The following is a 13,602-nucleotide window of genomic DNA, read 5'->3' as shown; positions in this document are numbered from 1 at the left end:
CTCCCTGGCGCGATCAAATGCCGGGGAGAAAACACAGCCCTAACCGGGGGCCGGCCGAACTGCGCATGTCGGAGCATGCGCAGTTCGGCTCCGGGCCGGGGTTGAGCCGGCGCAAGGGAGCGCCGGCGATCAGACGCCCGGGAAGAAGCGCCGCGTCCACTTGAACCACCGAGGTAGGTGGTTCATTTTGCGGCGGTTCTTCCCGGGTTTGGGCCAGTTCGGGTGCGGAAGCAGAACGCTTCCCAGATGTGGTGGTGTGATCGCGCTGCTTTGATCCGCCCCCAAACTGGCCCGCAACTGGCCCAAATCGCCGCGTGTGAACGGGACCTGTGGATACTATTAGAGAGTGTTGGCTCTGGGTCACTATCTAATATATGTCTGAGGTATTCTGGAATATTTTTAAGACCCAAGCTTTATATTTTAGTTTGTATATTATACTATAATAGTTATAAGTACTGACACATTTGTAGGAACAGAACCTGCCAAAAATGATAAATCTTAAGTCCTTCAAAAAAAAATCAGGTCTCATGATCAGTATTTTCTTAAAAATGACAGAATCATCACTCAAACTCTTCAGTACTTTTTCGAGTAATGTTCCATCATATTTGGCACAAATAATTTAATACTATTTGAGTCTACATACAATAAGATGCCAAGTGTTCTAATCATTCTCAAACCTCCTTTGTTAAGCATGGTGGGAGGTAGTTCCCTGTCCAATGCTGATGCTTCAATTGGCTTGCAAAATGTGTGTGGAAAAGGGTGCTATGTGTGCTTTCTCTTTCTGTGCCTAGATTCAGTTTTGACACTGGCAAGGCACTGAGAGTTTTCTGCCTGTCTTCTTAGGATCCTGATTTGGTGGACTGATGCTGGTTTAGAGCCAGTACTCTCTTCTTGTGTTTCTTCTTGCTTACCACCTGTCCAACCTGTATATTTATTCACATATATTACAAAACCATCACAAGTCTCAAGTATCCTATGCTGACTAGGAAACTAATTCTATAAAGCAGCCCTGAAACCTTCCACTGTTTGGGCAAGTGGGAATACAAAATACTATATCTGGTAATTAGGAGGGGGGAAAACAAAAACAAAACACGGCTCCACAATGCATTCAATGGCTGCTGATTTGTTGCCCTTTTTTGTAATTCGCCATGTGTTTTGTTTCAAAAGTCTTACTCTTCACCCACCATTAGGCTTCGGAGGTGGTAATAACCCACAAAGCTATTTATGCATTGTGTCAATCCTATTTTCTCTCTAATTATATTTTTCCTACAAACTAGTTAGCATAATTGGTGGCATTTTGATGTACTAGCATGCAGATTAGACATGGCAAATTGCTACAAAAATAGGTTTAAAGCATACTGAGTGGTCATGTACCTACCTGGCCTTCTTGTACCACAATGAGCTTGGCTACACTGATGGGACAGGCAGTGATAACACAGAGATGGAAGGCAGAGGACCAGAATGAGATCCTGGCCAAGGAGGCAGAGTGTACTGCAAAGCATGATGGTGGATTTCACTTTGCTACATTTTATAAAAGAGGAGGGTTATTTTAAAAGTGCTGTATGTGAAGGATGAGAACCAGTCTATATATTCTGCAGGGGTGGGTAAACAGAAGTGACTGTCCCTCTTGAGGAATTAGGTAGGAGGCCATATTTCTCAATACCCTCACATGTGGAAAAAACTCTCCCGTAAGTAAACAGGTAGTTAATCAGACTTAGCAAAACCATTTCCCTGCAGTGCTAGTTTAGTACATGCAAGGAATCTGAAACAGGGGAAGTGTGAAAAGTATGACAACCCAACAACACTCTGAAACTGAACAGTACAGACTTCAGCTACCTCTTTCTACATAATAAAGGCATTGAAATGGCAGCTTGTGAGGGGAGCAACTGTTAAATGAAGCCATAAAAGTACAAGCTTTTGGCTTCAGTGTTCAGTTTATACCACAACTGTTTAAATACAGTACAAGTAAAGTGCTTTGTAGGCATAACTAATCATAAAAAGCTTACAGTATTCTGAAATTGGATTTGGGACTCATTAATTGCTAACCATCTCATCAGTTTTTTTTCCCCCAAAGCCAGTGCTGAAAAATGTTGAAGAACAATCAGCATTGGAATCAAAATGTGCTGGAAATGATCAAAGAATCTACAAGTCAATTGTTAGACAACAGCAGGTACCAATGACCTTAATGGTTTAGTTTTTGTGAAGATGATCAGAAAGGATGTGTTTACTTAACGGCCGCTTTTTGCATTGCGCTTCAGCTTTAATGATATGCTGCTTTAATACAAGATCCTTTGAGAGCAAAGGGAATACAGAATCATACATATATGTACACACAAATATATGCGTATTTTATTCTTCCTTGGGCATGCTTTTGATCATAGGTGTCTTATGGACGTTACATGAACATCTGTTGCAATGGATTTCCTTTGTATGCTTGCAGTTTTGTGATAATCTTTTTTACTATCTCCACTAAAGTGGGTAGAGCTCCAGGCATACAGAAGCAAATGCAGCCAGTTCAGTTTCCAGCAAATAATATGAAATGCATCACCTGAGAATAATTTATTCCCACATGGGAGAGAAAAACCTTCTGGAATGAACACAGATATTGCACTAGCGTAGCCAAAAGAAGAAATGCGGTAGGTCAAAACACGGCAAGACAGTCATTATTGTTTTAAGAATAGGTTTGCTATCATTGTAGAAAAGATTTTTAGAACAATGTACCAATCAATAGTATTTCAGCTACTGCAACAAAAAATATAAAAAAGAAGTGGCATATTTTTAGGTGCATTTAAAGGCACTTTGTAGTTGCCTTGTTCCACACTCATCTTAAAGTATCAGTTTTAGACATATATCACATATGTATGTGTATGCAACCACTCATCTGGGCACTTGTGCATTGCCTCCAGGTGAGCAGGTGGGGGAAACTTTACTGAAGTCAGTTCTTTTGGGTAACATTTGACTACTAACAGGCTAATAAAATTCCATTTGTGGGCTATTCACTTCATGGATTTATTTGCAATGCCCATTACATGATAACAATCATGCTGTTGCAAAGAGCGCCAAAATTCAAAGAGGCCAACAAAGCATCCTTTCAGGTCACTTCTCATTTAATCAATGTCTATTTGAGTTTCTCTAACAAGTGTCCAAAGGCCAACATCTGCTGATGCTCAGAGATGGTGGATGCAGTGAAGAAGGCTGCATGGGAGTGTGAAGTGAACATCACAACCACACAAATTGCATGCAAGACAAAACCAACAGTCTGCAGCACAAGAACTATTTTTGCCATTTATCCATTTCTGTTAGCTATGACAATGGATTTTTTCTTTTCTGTAAAAAAAGAGCAATAATATATTTTTTTCTGCTGGCTTTCATTTAGCTTATTTCTCTTTTTTACTTTGCATCAAATAGTACATGCAAATTCATTGTCAAGGCTTCAAAAGCATCATATTGCTGTGTATCTATAGTTAAGTAAAAGTCAAGGGAGACACTAAGGCAGAGAAATGAGACTATTAAAATTGGCAGACATTTCACTTTGCATGATGACATTTTGCTATGTTAGTCTGCAAAAGAAAACCCCAAACCCAGTTAAGCCAGACTCCAAATGGATACAATAAGCTACTTGCTTCTGTGGCAAGGCTAGTTTTGATGGTGTCTAGCATGCTGCCTAGTGTTGAACAAGTCAGGCCCTAATCCTATTTATGAGCTCAAGAAGAGTGAGTTGATTAAAAAATTGAACAGACCTGACTGTTCATTTATTAGAGGCAATTCAGCTATTAAATTATTAGGGTATAACTTTTCAGCTGGATGTTGGGTATTGCAAATTGTTTAGGTGGTAGTTAAGATATGCATAGAGAGCCTACATGGCACAAAATCTGGGCACAGTTCAGTCAGTGTTAAGCATTTTAATCATGTGCTTAACTCTCCCATTAAAATCAAAATGCTGAAGAGTAGCTGGGTCACGTCTTCTGTGTTTAAAGGAACAATTCTTCCTGGTTCAGGCATAGAGATTTCCACAGGACTAAAAGCTTTCTCTTCTACTATCCTTTGTGTTCACACACACAGTTCATGAGAGTGTTAAGAGGAATGCATCTCTACATCTGCACGGAAAGCTCCTCTTTGGGCCTATGCAGGGCTTTTTGGTAGAAAAAGCCCAGCAGGAACTCATTAGCATAATAGGCCACACCCAACAGCAGAAACTCATTAGCCTATTAGGCCACACCCTGAGATAGTGGCTTATTAGCATATTAGGCCACACCCCCACATTACCAGAAGTGTGGTCATCCAGCCACACCCACCTTTTGCTTCTTATTCTATTTACTTTGTTTGTTGTCAAAACCCAGGGCTTTTTTGGTAGCAGGAACCCTTTGCATGTTAGGCTACACACCCTTAATGTAGCCAATCGTAATGAGTTTCTGCTGTTGGGTGTGGCCTATTATGCTAATGAGTTCCTGCTGGGCGTGGCCAACTCGGGAGCCAGCCGGAACTCCGTTCCTGTGCGTTCCTGCCCAAAAATAGCCCTGGGCCTATGTATGTTAGTAGTAGAGCTCTAGTAATGTGCACTGTGCACAGGTGGAAGGCTGGATAGAGATTTGAGAGGTACGTAGAGATCCCTCAGTGTTCTGGTAAACTGTACATGAACCAAGGGAAGAAATGAAGAAACAGAATTCTGTTTAGGTCTATAGAATCATACCGTCTGCAGGATCTATGCTTGTGCTAGGAAGCACTGTTCTCAAAGTGCCTATGACACATTTTTTATGCTACAACTTCATTTTAGTCTGTTCAGGTATCATTCAATGACTGAACTCACTTTTCAGCATTTGGAAGTTAAAAAGAAGTGTTTCAAGTTCATTTGATGTGCCACATTTGTAAACAAAAGTGTTTTGACTCCAATCAAAGAATCTCCTAGGGACTCTGAAGTGGGTGCTGAGATGGATGCATTTTCTAACCAGTAAACTCTTTCTTAGTTTATTCATTTGGGGGAGAAGAGCTCCAGATGTACAATTCTTCCATTGAATAAGGAAACATATATGCACAGGTAATTCCATATGCAGGCTGAAATTCATATAAAGGTCTAGATCCATGGGATGTTTTATAAAACACTGGCTGTATTTCTCACAGGAAGAAAAAGCCATTGCTAGCATACAAATCTGTGGGATCCAATTCTATATTAAAGTTCTCTAACTTTAGGATCTCTAACAATCTAGTAAAAATACCCCTTGTGGGGGAACTTGTTTGATAATCACAGAACTACATCTGCCCTTTATGATATGCAAATGCATCAAGAGGAAGATCGTTAACATTTCAGAAGTTATGATAAAGCAAATTTCGCTGATACATTATCTAGAACAGAAATAGATGTTGGAAAAATAGATTTTCAGAGGCTGAACAGCAAGCAAAGCTGGCCTAAGTCTGCTCTTCATTACTTACTACCAATGCTGGAAATACTGGGAATACCTGGAAAGAGAAGAGAGAATATTGGTTAGCAATTTAGGTATATTAAGGATGCCAAACCAGTATGTTGTGTATTATTTATTTGCTTCCAATCAGCACTAAAAACTAAGCTAGCCAATCAACCATTCTGAAATCCCAGTGATGTCAATGGGTTAAAGAGTTGCTGAATTTCCTCCCATTGAAACCAATAGAACTTGAAAAAGAGTTTGAGTGTGACTGGCCTGTGCTCAAAGTTTGCATATGCAGGTAAGATGTTACGAAGGAAATCTTAATTCTGTGGATCTTGGGGCAAGGGTAAGATGTTATGAAGGAAATCTTAATTCTGTGGATCTTGGATGTATGTACAGTCTTTAAAGTATATCTGCTAATATTTAAAAAGCAGCACACTTGAGCACAAGTGAAATCTTTATGTTGCTTCAAAGAAGAACCCCCAGATTATGCTTATCAAGGAAAACATTGTAAGATGGACTGGCAATGGTGTATTATGAAGTGTTTTTGCTAGCTGCTGAGCTATTAAGCAAACTTTGTATGTACATGTATTTTATGTCACAGAAATATAAATTAGCAAAAAATCAGGTTGCACATTCATTTTCTTGCTCTCAGGCTGAACTGAGGAGAGTGAGTTGTCCATGATTATTTCTGGATTTTGAATAGTATGTACCAAACAAGAGGGGAATTCTGAGGTTCAGATGGAGGACTAGTACATGGATAAAAGGAAGACTCTACTGCCTACAATTGCTTGCAAAAATACTCAAACAGGTATTATTTGTAAACATCACACTTACTGGCTTTGATTGTCCTCATGCCGTGTCTAGCTTTTAACTCTCCCAGCCAATATCATGACAGTAAAATAGCCAGCTAATGATGTAATGCAAAACATAAAATTGCAAAGTGATCTTATTCTCAGTGAGGCTGAAGTGCTATGTAAGAGGTAGGGCAGAAGCAGCAGAAGATTGGGGGAGGGGATGAGGCAGGCATCAGTGATGGCATGATGTTACTTTTAGGCTTTGAACTCTCTAGGAATTACTGGGAACTCTATGGTTGGACTGACATTGGTCCAACAGCCCTTTAAAGATATGTCTCCCGGAACCACTCTTAGCAGTTGCAGGATACAGGAGCTGCAGCTGGGGCATCCCCCACCCCTGTGGGAACCTGGCAGCTCTTGTAAGGGGCACCTACAGAGATTAATGTATGCCAGAGCTTGTTGGTGTGTTGTGAATTTGTTTGATGTGTGAAAAATTCCTGAAAACTAAATAAAGCACATATTTAATTATTTGAATCAATTATTAATTGTATCAATATTAATCATTTGTATCAATGACTTGCCCTTCTTATTCCATAATTTAGTAATGGTAACCAAGCTAATATCCTTCTCAGTATCCATTTCTTTCTAAATAATGACAGCTTTTTACGGTCAGTTTTGACATTTAGTGCTTATTGATAGAAGATGAACTGTTTCATTGTCTATGAAATAGCTCAGCTTTTTGTATTAATGCTTGGACCATTAGTTGGCTAACATTTTAAAACTAACAACCCAAATTATTTGTGTCTCCTGAAGCAGTTAAACATAATTATAGTTGGCACTGCAAAATGTTAGTGCGGCTGGCAGAAAAGGATTCGGTATCCCTATTAGACATTTAAACATCTGTTTGATGGGGATCACCCACAGAGAACTGGTTTGAGGCAGGAAAATGAAGTCATTAATCAACCAGTTAATGTTATTTTAACTATGAAACAATCTTAGTAGGTTACTAACACAGATACTAACAAAAGGGTATTTGATGCAATCATTATAGTCCAATTTGGGTGTGTGATTTGATTGAAGATGGTCATTATTGTGGGAGGAGGTGGAAGTCTGCTGAAATATACTTGCACTATGTTTTGTGTAAGCAGAAACATGATATAGAATATGGGCCCGATCACACCGCAACATCTGGGAAGCAGCGCGCACCTGTCCCCGATCTGTCCCTTTGGGCCACAAATGCGCATCAAAAAAGTAGTAGCAACAGAGCACTACCTTCCGGATGATGTGTGGCAATGGAAGGTGTCTGGTCGGGGAAGCGCTGGTAGCCTGTCGCAGCCAGCGCCGTTCCCCATCCCACGCATGCGCACAACCACGCTACTGCCAGTTTGCTGCGCAACAGTGTGATCAGCTGCCGAAGCAGGGAGCCGCGGGGGCACGTCGGATTGCGCGCCTGCGGTTCTTTTTGCTCCGGCTATAATTTGTGGTCAAACTGACTTAGTTCACAGGCTACCTCCAATGACTTTTTTCTGTTTCCACTTGTGGAAGAGCTCTTGTGTGAGTGGAAAGGTATGCGGAATACAACCTGGTGTGTCTCACACACATGAACTGATGGTGACAAAGGAAACATGCATTACTTTTCTAAATTTCTACAAAAATATACAGAAGCCTTTGTTGTGGAGGCAGGAAATGAAGGCAAAACATTCTGTAGACAAGCTTCCTGGTGTTCCAACTGGAGATGTTGCCTGTAACCAGAAGTTCACAGCAGTACCACTGAGGGTAGTATCAATTATTGAACCATCATCAGTCAACCTGGCATCATCATCAGTTCAACTTTCTGCAATGTGACTATCTGAACATTTGAACTTGCCTTATATGATTGGTCCATCTAACTCAACTCTGTACACTCTGACTGGCAGCTGCTCTCCAGGTTTCAGGAACAGAAAGCTCTTTCCCAACACCTGCTACCTAAGATCCTCTAACTGGATAGGAAACTGGGATTTTCTGTATGCAAAGCAGGATTTCTACTACTGATCCACAGCCTCTCCCAGGGGAATTTTAACACTGTTTCAACCTTTTGGTATCAAACATGCTATTGTTATAGGCAAGCCTGCACAATATTATTTTACTAGGGAGGAAAGCCCATTGTGGATGAAGACAATGGGTCCTAGAAAGGTAGGGTGGGTGGGTGGAAGATAGATAGGTAGATGGATAGATAGAGGGGTTTGGAGAAAGAGAGGAAGGAAGGAAGGAAGGAAGGAAGGAAGGAAGGAAGGAAGGAAGGAAGGAACGGGGCAAAACTCCAGACTTTTTATTAAAAAAGCAACTAATAACTTCTACTCTGAAAAGGTTTGATGGCTTATTCTCAGCTTGTTCATTTCTTTTCCTCTGGGGGATTTAGGCACGTAAGTCAAATTAGCAAGAATCCAAGTTAATGTATACATGGTAGAGTAGTTCCATGAATTCCTGAGGGGTTTTTTTTTTGCTCTTTTTCTTCTCCTTGTATTACATCTGTCACCAGTCTGTATGTGTTTCTGTCAATACCAGTAGTTGGATGCATAAAAGGGATAAGAAAGAATTCAGCCAAAAGCTAAGCATTCATAAGACCCATTCATTTAAATGACAGAAGGAAACTTAAATCTCTACCACTGAAATTGATAAGGACTTCAAAGTAGTTAATGTTGGTTGAAATAATGTATTGTTTAAACATCTGCTCTGATCTAGTAAAGGTGACTTAGACTGCAATCCTAAGCAGAGTTACAACCAAGTCAATGAATTTAGTAAGGTATAAGTCTGCTGAAGATTGCAGTATTATGCATGGAACCAGGTCTTCTGTAAGAACATCACCTTTCTGGATGCCATCCTAATGTGGAAAAGGTTATATGTGTATGTGTGTGTGTGTATGTGTGTGTGTGTGTAGATCTGAGCGTAAATCAGAGCACCTATGTAGAAGAGATGTTTTGGAGATCTGGATTAGATCATTATTTCTTGAGTGATATAGAAGCATATGCCTATGAGGACCACACAGGTAGATCAAACAGTAAGTTATATAAAACTTAAATCTGACTTTGCATCAAACATTCACCATAATCCAACGTAGCAATTAGCATGCCTAATGAAATCACTGAGGTTTGTCCAACTGTCTGTGGACTTTGTCGAGTGTGATTCCCACTCAGCACCACTCCATATTAGAGAACTTCAGATGCTCCAGCCTAGTAACCTATACAAGCTAGTTCTGTGAGAACCAGAGAAGCAATCACATGCAAAATGGAAGGAAAGGAGGGATCCTGTGTGTGTTTGCTCTTCCAATGTTTCATTACTCTTGTGATAGATTCAGGTGGGTAGCTGTGCTGGTCTGAAACAGCAGAACAAAGTTTGAGTCCGGTGGCACCTTTAAGACCAATAAAGTTTTATTCAAGATATAAACTTCCATGTGCATGCACACTTCTTCAGATACAATGAAATGGAAACTACCAGTCCATACATATAGGTAGAGGGTGAGCAGTAAATTGGCATACAGTATAATGAAGATGTTTAATAGATTCAAGGACCAAACAGGTATAACAAGCTTAGTTGATATGGTTACCATTTGTTTGTGTTTAATTCCAGGGGAGATGGATGGGCATATGTATCCTTAATTGTGAAATATTGAGAGTAATTAACTGAAACCCTGATATTTTGCTCCTTCAATTTCCTCTCAAGCATGGAGGCAACCTTACAGCATCTTCTTCTTTGAAGTGGGGTCACTGGCTGTATAGAGTTATCTCATCTGTCCCCAGACCAGAGAAATGCATTCCAATCTACCATTCCAAATCACATTACATTCTACTATTAATTACATTACAATCTAGTATTTTAATCTATTATTCCAAATAATAAAATAAAATAAAGAGGATTTATGGCCCTTCTGGGGATTGATGAGAATACAGATGTAAGGGCTGAATGAGGTTACCATATGTAGTGTAATAAGAAACCAATACCCTTGTTAAGTCCTGGGGATTTATTGGAAAGAATTTCAGGAACAGACTAGAAAGGGAAATTACTGAGTTGAAAGTTATTACAACACTCAGAACAATGGAATCCTCAGGACTTAACAGGGATATTGGTTTCTTAGCTCACTACATATCCTAACCTCATTCAGCACTTACATCTTAAACTATATTGGTCTTAAAGGTGCCACTGGACTCACTACTCTTCTGAGCAGACCATCCAAGAATATATTTTCCAAGAGAGGCAGCTACAGTGAAGTTTGCACAACTTGCTGCTCAAAACTGGGGAGAATCATTTACTTTGTAAAAACCACGTAACAGATACAATCAAAATACTGCCATTCTCCTGACTTTTATTTGGAAGCGTATGAGTGCTTTTCTTGCACAAATACAGCTTTTTTTGCACAAACTAGTTAATACAGAGATTCTCTTTCTCACCCAGAGCATGGAGATGGATCTGTCACTGGTCTCAGGACTCAGTGGTGACCTCTCTGCTTGACAAGTGTGTGGTTTGTACTCTCCAAGGTATTAGCACTCTCATATGAGATAGCAGGGTGCAATAGTTAGTGTGTTGAACAGAGACCAGAGACTTGGGTTCAAATCCATCCACAGTAATGAAATTCACTGGATGAACTTGGGCCAGTTGCTCAGCCTAACCTACCTATCTCATGGGGTTGTTGTGAGAATAAAATCTATGTATGCCAATGTTAGCTCCTTGGAGGAAGGATGGGATAAAAACAGATTGTGCAAGCTAAATTACATATGTAACACAGTATGTTTTCATGTAGTTTTGCCTCAGAGAGCCATGGAGTAGGCAGTAGCATAATTAAAGTAATGCAGGCAGGGGTAATGGTCTATTCTCCTTGTCACAGATATATCCAGAAATTTAGGGGTACAGTTGCTGGTCTTGACCAATAACACCATCGAAGATGCTTCTGTAGGTCAGAATCAGAGCAGACCTAATTTCTCAGCTAAACACTGAGACATGCCAAATAGTTCAGAAAATCCTTTGAGAAGGGTAAAGAACAAAGGAGTAACAGAAAAACATGGCTGTTAGTAAACTAGAAATAATATAATATCAATATATAAAATATATTTTTGATCCCAAGTGTGAGAAGTGACAGAGAATGGTAAGAATGTCTACCTAAATGCAAAACTGTAGTTCAAAGATGGGTGTATTGGTTGGAGTTCGATAGCCACATGAATGAGAGTCAGTTTGGTGTAGTGGTTAAGTGCGTGGATTCTAATCTGGGAGAACCAGGTTTGATTCCCTACTTGCATCTGCTGGATGACCTTGGGCAAGTCATAGTTCTGTCAGAGCTGTCCTTGAAAGTGCAGTTCTTGAAAGAGCTCTCTCAGCCCCACTTACTTCACAGGGTGTCTGTTGTGGGGCGGGGAAGGGAAAGGAATTTGTAAGCTCCTCCGAGATGCTGAGTGAAGGGTGGGGTATAAATCCAATCTCTCTCTCACTTGTAATTCCTATTTTGTTTATTTATAAACTATGATAAAGAGTAGCAAGAATGAATTAACACAGGTTTTATATATTTTAGGAAAAAATGGATCTAGATAACTTTGTATGATGTTTGAAGATATAAAATAATGTCAGCTAAGAATGTGAGCACTGTCAGGAGACAATTTTGTATATCTATTCATACGGGAAATTGGATTGATCTGCAGTGTTTTCTCTGAAGATACTTCTTGCCTGTAACCTGTTTCTTTCAGGAAGAAATAATTAATGAGCTCATATATTTTCTCTCCTTTAATGATTTATGTAAAATCAGTGGACGGTATTATCGTACCCTTTTAAGTGCGTACAGTTGTACAAAGGTACTGCGGTGGCTCAAGTGGTTAAGACGCTGAACTGCAGGCTGTGGAAGGTCAGTAGTTCAGCAATTCAAGACCCGAGTTGCCGCATGACGGAGTGAGCTCCCGTCTCTAGTTCCAGCTCCTGCCAACCTAACAGTTCAAAAGCAAGAAATTGCAAGTAGATAAATAGGTACCACTTAGGTGGGAAGGTAACAGTGTTCCGTGCGTCTTGGTGTTTAGTCATGCCGGCCACATGACCACGGAAACGTCTTTGGACAACGCTGGCTCTTTGGCTTTGAAACGGAGATGAGCACTGCAACCCTAGAGTCGGACTTGACTGGCTTTCGAGCAAGGGAACCTTTACCTTACAACTGTACATATGTTTTAATAGAAAGATAAAATGGAGGCAAGATTCTCTAGTAACAACTTTCCATCCAAAAGGAACCAAAAAGCTTGTTGGGGTATATGTCTTGCCAGCAGATTAATGATCTGCTATAGGAAAGCTAACTAGACCACTAGAACTTCTTAAGTGCATGCCTATATCTGAATCAGGCCTGACCAGAGTTATATGGAATGTCTTGCTCATGGCCATAAGCACCAGAAACATTCCCTGTCCATGCCATATGCTGCACTTGGCTATTTATGACATAAAATATGAAAAGAAGACGAATATTGGGCACTTAAGTTTGTTGAAACAGTGCATATGGGTAAAAATCATCCTTTTTTATATTGTACTCCTTGGTCTTCATCTATATATCTAATAGCCAAGTTACAAGATAGTTCTGTGAGAAGTATACTGCCAGAGAAGCAATCACATGCAAAATGGAAGGAAAGGAGGGATCCTGTGTGTGTTTGCTGTTCCAATGTTTCATTACTCTTGTGACAGATTCAGGTGGGTAGCTGTGTTGGTCTGAAACAGCAGAACAAAGTTTGAGTCCGGTGGCACCTTTAAGACCAATAAAGTTTTATTCAAGATATAAACTTCCATGTGCATGCACACTTCTTCGGATACAATGAAATGGAAACTACCAGTCCATACATATAGGTAGAGGGTGAGCAGTAAATTGGCATACAGTATAATGAAGATGTCTAATAGATTCAAGGACCAAACAGGAATAACAAGCTTAGTTTATATGGTTACCATTTGTTTGTGTTTAATTCCAGGGGAACACATAGTGAAGGAAATGAATATGTCAAAATTGGAGATGGATGGGCATATGTATCCTTAATTGTGAAATGCTGAGAGTAATTAACTGAGACCCTGATATTTTGCTCCTTCAATTTCCTCTCAAGCATAGAGGCAACCTTACAGCATCTTCTTCTTTGAAGTGGGGTGACTGTCCCCAGACCAGAGAAATGCATTCCAATCTACCATTCCAAATTACATTACATTCTACTATTAATTACATTACAATCTACTATTTTAATCTATTATTCCAAATAAAAAAATAAAATAAAGAGGATTTATGGCCCTTCTGGGGATTGATGAGAATACAGATGTAAGGGCTGAATGAGGTTACCATATGTAGTGTAATAAGAAACCAATACCCTTGTTAAGTCCTGGGGATTTATTGGAAAGAATTTCAGGAACAGACTAGAAAGGGAAATTACTGA

General features: G+C 39.9%; 1 protein-coding gene across 1 annotated transcript in view; it reads right to left on the bottom strand.

Annotated features, from left to right (window-relative positions):
• The window catches only part of NTNG1 (netrin G1), a 211,848-nt gene that overhangs the window by 93,267 nt on the left and 104,979 nt on the right, over nt 1-13,602 (bottom strand). The gene's annotated exons all lie outside the window — the stretch shown is intronic.

The sequence above is a fragment of the Gekko japonicus genome, unplaced genomic scaffold (assembly GCF_001447785.1).
Source record: "Gekko japonicus isolate JY-2015 unplaced genomic scaffold, Gekko_japonicus_V1.1 scaffold1485, whole genome shotgun sequence".
Classification (NCBI taxonomy): Eukaryota; Metazoa; Chordata; class Lepidosauria; order Squamata; family Gekkonidae; genus Gekko; species Gekko japonicus.
Note: the sequence above shows the minus strand (reverse complement) of the source record. Positions and strands in the feature narration are given on the sequence as shown.